Source organism: Eretmochelys imbricata, chromosome 4 (genome assembly GCF_965152235.1).
Source record: "Eretmochelys imbricata isolate rEreImb1 chromosome 4, rEreImb1.hap1, whole genome shotgun sequence".
Lineage (NCBI taxonomy): Eukaryota > Metazoa > Chordata > Testudines > Cheloniidae > Eretmochelys > Eretmochelys imbricata.
The window spans coordinates 70685389-70692194 of NC_135575.1; positions in this window are offsets into that span (position 1 = coordinate 70685389).

Here is a 6806-nt window from a genome sequence, read left to right on the forward strand (position 1 = left end):
TTCCTCTTGAGAAACCTCTAGAATGATGACAAAAAAATCAAAAGTCTTTTGGCAAAAATGGAAGGACAGTGCAGAAAATAGATATATAATGTTTAATTGGGGAGAATGAATATTTTCCCTCCACACTAAAACATCCTTCTAATCAAAGTTGCTTCTTTTGACTCATAGACCAGTTTATTCAAAATATTTACATTAGCTAATCCACTAGACTGGTTTATTTTGAAACAGCATCCTTGTTCAAACTGTCACTAAGTTTGCACAGCACCTAGGTACAAAGGGATGCTGGCCTGACCTTCACTTATTGGAAATCTGATAGCCAGTTTGTTCACAAGCATTATCTTCTTCAGCTAGTCACTCTGAAATGAATGACACATCTTTAAACCAGGTATTATCACTTATCAGATATCTTCACTTCTTGCCAGGAGGACGGAAGGAGTGGGGAGAGGGTTGAAACTAATCTGGAACTGAAAGCAAATGGAAATCTTGCTGCAGAAATAATAGCAGAAGAAGCACCATTGCTTCTATGGTTACATCTAGATGCTCCAAAACCTGAAATGTCACATTCCTTCCTGCTGCCATTTGATCCTTATTTAAAAGGTAAAATGAAAACCATGTTTCTGTGATGTTTCAACATTGATTGCTGGAAGATCATCCTTTTTGAACAGCATGTATAAATTTAACCATACAGGATATTCCTCTTTGGCCTTTAGTTATGTAATTTTTTTTACCAGGAAAATTCTAATGGCAGCCTGAATCCAAAAAAGGTGGTAATTTAGAATTATAAGGCCAAATTATGAAGTTCTTATTCACTTTTCACTGAGACCCTTTCAGGAAAAGCTCTCTCTGATACTTTTCTCAGAGTAGGAATTTAAAGATTTGTCCATCATGCTTTCATATGAGGATCTGAGTGTGTCAGGGTTCCCTCCCCACTCTGAACTCTAGGGTACAGATGTGGGGACCTGCATGAAAACCCCCCTAAGCTTATTTCTACCAGCTTAGGTTAAAACTTCCCCAAGGCAAAAATTCTTTGCCCTTGGAGGGTACACTGCTACCACCAAGTGATTTAACAAAGAATCAGGGAAAGGACCACTTGGAGTTCCTATTCCCCCAAAATATCCCCCCAAACCCTTACACCCCCTTTCCTGGGGAGGCTTGAGAATAATATCCTAACAATTGGTTACCAAGTGATCACAGACCCAGACCCCTGGGTCTTAGGACAATAGAGAAATCAGTGAGGTTCTTAAAAGAAGGATTTTATTTAAAAAGAAAAAAGGTAAAAATCACCTCTGTAAAATCAGGATGGAAAATAGCTTTACAGGGTAACAAAAGATTCAAAAACACAGCAGAACTTCCTCTAGGCTTAGTTTCAAAGTTACAAAAAACAGGAATAAACCTCTCTCCAGCAAAGGAAAAATTCACAAGCAAAACAAAAGATAATCTAACATGCCTTGCCGGCTTTTATTTACAATTTTTGTAATATGAGAGACTTTTAGGATGGTTTATAAGGAGTTTTCTGACCTGATGCTTCTTTGCTTCCCAAGAGAACACACAAAACAAAGCCTTCCCCCACCCCCCAAGATTTGAAAGTATCTTCTTTCCGCATTGGTCCTCTTAGTCAGGTGCCAACCAGGTTATTTGAGCTTCTTAACCCCTTACAGGTAAGGAGGAATTCTAGGTTACCCTTAGCTGTATGGTTATGACAGAGCGCTTTACAAATAACCTAATAATACATTACAGGTAGGTCAGCTGAGATACTCAGAGGTTATATGACTTGTCCAACGTTATATAGCTGCTTGGTGGAGAATCCAGGAAGAGAAAGCAGGAGTAATGACTCAGTCTCCTGCTCTGTCCATTAGACAACAATTCTTCTGGTCAGCTGTTTATCTTACATAGGTTTGGTCAAAAATTTTATGTCAAAAGTGATTTTGGTTAGAAAATTGTGTTTTGGCCAAACAAAATTTTCTGCTGGAGTGTCTGCCTTATGTAAAAAATTATGACTTGACATTGAACAAAGAAAACCCCCAAATTTTTAGTTTTGGGGGTTATAACACAAAGTTGGAATTCTGCTGAAAATGAATTATTTTGATTAATTTTTGTTAAACTGTCCCCATTTTCCAACCAGATCTAATCTTACCTTTTTCAGAACAAGAGGCATACACTGTGCACTTTATTAATTGCCTGATCACATGATAACAAAACTATAGTATGTGCACTTCCTCCTTCTTTCTCCTCGGGCTGTCAGTCTCCCTTTCTTCTCCTTTACACTTTATCTCTGCGTGGCTTCAACTGCTCACAAGGATTCAACTGTCATCTCCATGCTGTGCTGATGTCTCACAAATCTGCTTCTGCACATCTTTCTGCCCCATCCTCAAAGGCCATTCACTCAAGCCTAACATGACAAAATCTGACCTCATCATTTCCTCTCCTAAGCTCTCTTCTGTTTTTCCTGTTAGTGTTGACAGAACTACTCTTCTCCATTATTAGGATGTCACCAAATCCTGCTAATTCTTTCTCCACAAAAATTGAAAATCTGACTCTCCTTTAATGTTCTAATATCTACAACTGTTGTTTAGCATGGATGGATAAAGTTTACGCCAAATATTCTTTCCCATATGCTGATTGGTGGGTTTTTTCAAACATCTACCCTTAGCAGTCTCTTCAGCTCAACCTAACTTCTAATGCCCTCCATCCTCTGCTTTTCCCTTCTTTCTCTCTTCTACGCTCAATATCCCTCTTATGTCTATCCCTTCAATGTCTCCCTCCCTTCCTTTTGTTTTTCCATTCAGCTGATCACCCCAGCCCAACAAAACTCCCTCAGTAATAGAAATGAATAAAGCTTACTCCACCAGAAAAAAATCATAGAATTAACTAAACATTTGCCAACTATCACATTCTTTCAGGGCCGGTGCAACCACTAGGCAAACTAGGTGGTCGCCTAGGGCGCCAAGTGGTTGGGGCAGCCAAAAGTGTGCTCTGGGGAGGTGGTGGAGTGGAGGTGAGTTGGGGCAGAGGGGCACAGGGAGGGCCGCCTGCAGCAAGTAACCTGGGGGTGGGGGCAGGCGCACAGGGGAACCGCTCCCCACCCCAGCTCACCTCTGCTCCACCTCCTCTGAGCTCACTGCCCCGCTCTGCTTCTCTCCCTCCCAGGTTTGCTCTCTCTTCTCTCCCTCCCAAACAGCTGATTGGTGCCACAAGCCTGGGAGGTGGGAGAAGTGGTGGCGTGCTCGGGGAGGAGGCAGAGCAGAGGTGACCTGGGGCGGCGAGTTGCCACATGGCTCCCTTAGGGGAGAGGGGATGGTGGGGAGCTGCCACAGGGGGGGCGCCTCAGGGCAGAGGGGAGCTGCCCAGGGGGGGCACTTCAGGGTGGAGGCGGGGTGCAAGATGGAAGTTTTGCCTAGGGTGCAAAACATCCTTGCACCAGCCCTGCATTCTCTTGTATATTTAAAATTATAAGCTCTTCAAGGCAAAGGTGGTTTCTCACTCTGTCTGTAAAGTGCCTAGCACAATGAGGCCCTGATCCCATTTAGGGCCTTAAGATGCTACTTAAAACAAACAACAACAATAATAATAATTAATAATAATAATCAAGCTGGGATTAATGGGTGGTGATGTGCCAAGAGCAATATATTTCCATGTGTTTGTTCAAACTGAATACACTCTTTTGGATTTGTCAGCTGCCTCTGGTGCTGTTGATCATGCAATGCTGTTGACATATCTGCAGTGCTACCAGGTGTAGATGGAGTCACTCTTGAATTGTTCCACTCTTGTCTTTTAGAGATGTCCAAGAGGGCAGTTTTAAGCAACCGTTTGTTTCACTTTCTATTCAATGAGGACAAAATTACTAAGTGGAATCAGGTGAGTTTGGCAGAATGAATGGTGAAGTATCTGAATGAGGCTGCAACTTGGATGAGATTTAACTGCTTGAGATTTTAATAATGCTGGTGGGTTTGGAGGAACAAACCGAAAAGCTCCCAAAGATTATGTTGGTTTACCTGACCGAGGAAGCGCATCTGTTATTGTAACAGAGATTCAAAGAATAGTGCAACTTTTTTTCTCAGATGTAAACCTTGCTGCAGTCATCTCTGCACTAGACTGCGGTAATATACTGCGTGTGGAGCTATGGCTTCAACACTGTATGCAGTCCTGGGGGAGAGTGTAAAGTGAGCCCTATTCTGAGATCATTACCTGAATCTCCCCCTCTCTTTCTTTGTGCCTGTGGAACATTGCCATAGTTACAATTACTAAATTGTACTAAATTACTAGATACTAAACTGGGAGGAGTGGTAGATACGCTGGAGGGGAGGGATAGGATACAGAAGGACCTAGACAAATTGGAGGATTGGGCCAAAAGAAATCTGATGAGGTTCAATAAGGATAAGTGCAGGGTCCTGCACTTAGGACGGAAGAATCCAATGCACCGCTACAGACTAGGGACCGAATGGCTAGGCAGCAGTTCTGCGGAAAAGGACCTAGGGGTGACAGTGGACGAGAAGCTGGATATGAGTCAGCAGTGTGCCCTTGTTGCCAAGAAAGCCAATGGCATTTTGGGATGTATAAGTAGGGGCATAGCGAGCAGATCGAGGGACGTGATCGTCCCCCTCTATTCGACATTGGTGAGGCCTCATCTGGAGTACTGTGTCCAGTTTTGGGCCCCACGCTACAAGAAGGATATGGATAAATTGGAGAGAGTCCAGCGAAGGGCAACAAAAATGATTAGGGGTCTAGAACACATGACTTATGAGGAGAGGCTGAGGGAGCTGGGATTGTTTAGCCTGCAGAAGAGAAGAATGAGGGGGGATTTGATAGCTGCTTTCAACTACCTGAAAGGGGGTTCCAAAGAGGATGGCTCTAGACTGTTCTCAATGGTAGCAGATGACAGAACGAGGAGTAATGGCCTCAAGTTGCAGTGAGGGAGGTTTAGATTGGATATTAGGAAAAACTTTTTCACTAAGAGGGTGGTGAAACACTGGAATGCGTTGCCTAGGGAGGTGGTGGAATCTCCTTCCTTGGAAGTTTTTAAGGTCAGGCTTGACAAAGCCCTGGCTGGGATGATTTAACTGGGAATTGGTCCTGCTTCGAGCAGGGGGTTGGACTAGATGACCTTCAGGGGTCCCTTCCAACCCTGATATTCTATGATTCTATGATTCGCATCCTCAGTTTTGGAATTTGCTACAACCTAGATCTTCCTGGAATGTTACAAACCTTACCTTTTTTCCTCAGGCATTTGGGTAGGTGGAGGCCTATTGAGTGGTCAGATGTCATGTTGTTAACATTATTATTATGGTGGGTGCTATTGTCGTGATATTGTAGGGGTAGCTTAATATGTACTATCAATTTTGGTTTGGTATTGGATATTTTAGTTATTATAATGTTGCTTAGGATAAATCTAAATAAATATAGAAGATGAGAAATAACAGAGGTTACACAAAGTTTTATTTCTATTTTCTTCCTTGCTCCTCTCTTCTCTGTAGTAATAACTTTCTTTACCACCGTTTCTACCCTTTCACCAATATGAGCTTGATGGGTCCAAAAACATTTCCTTTGAAGCCTGCAGAAATCTTTCCACTGATTTCAATTTGAGTTGGATAAGGCCCTTAATGACAGATAGCTATTAAGGTAGCCACAGCAGAATCATGATAAGTTGGTTAGGACCACTAAAAATAAGCTGATGTTGGTTATTAGTGATCCAGCTAATCTGTGTATTTAAGATACTATTTTTATAAGAACAGGTGTAAGGATAACTAAGAACAGTTGGCCCACAAAATGATGTTTGTTGCATAGGGGTTGTCTATTTTAGAAGTGATCATCTGTTTCTTTCACTATTGGTAAAATGATTGGTTCATTATCAAACACAAAAATGAATGATGGCTTTATCTGGTCAGACACCAGGAAACCATAGGGTCACAACCCTTTGGGAAAAAGAAAAGGAGTACTTGTGGCACCTTAGAGACTAACCAATTTATTTGAGCATAAGCTTTCATGAGCAACAGCTCACTTCATCTGCTGCATACTGTGGAAAGTGTAGAAGATCTTTTTATACACACAAAGCATGAAAAAATACTTCCCCCCACCCCACTCTCCTGCTAGTAATAGCTTATCTAAAGTGATCACTCTCCTTACAATGTGTATGATAATCAAGGTGGGCCATTTCCAGCACAAATCCAGGGTTTAACAAGATCGGGGGAGGGGGTAGGAAAAAACAAGGGGAAATAGGTTACCTTGCATAAATGACTTAGCCACTCCCAGTCTCTATTCAAGCCTAAGTCATTGGTGGTGGCAGCGATAAAGTCCAAGGGCAAAAGGTAAAATAGTTTGTACCCTGGGGAAGTTTTAACCTAAGCTGCTAAAAGTAAGCTTAGGAAGTTTCCATGCAGGTCCCCACATCTGTACCCGAGAGTTCAGAGTGGGGAAGGAACTCCTTAGATGAAGTTCTTTCCAACTGAGAGCAAGGAGACATAGAATCTGGTGGAGGAGAGGTTTCATGCTTGTATTTGCTAAGATCAGATCTGTTTGTTTGTTCCTGACCCCCTTCCTTGCCAAAGAAGGGCCACTCAGCTTTGATGGCATCAACTTTGCCTTTGTGTTGGAAAAATAGGTTTATCCACTTACCAGACTTGCCTAGTAAACACACTTCAGTCATATTTCAGCTTATGTTTTTAAGTTTACTTATAATATTGCTACATACATTTCACCATTATAGTATTGGCCAGTGAGTTATTAGTTTTCAAATGATACTTTACAATGCATATCTTGTTCAAAGATTACAATAGTGTGTAGGGGGTAAGTATAGCAGTGTATTCTGTCAC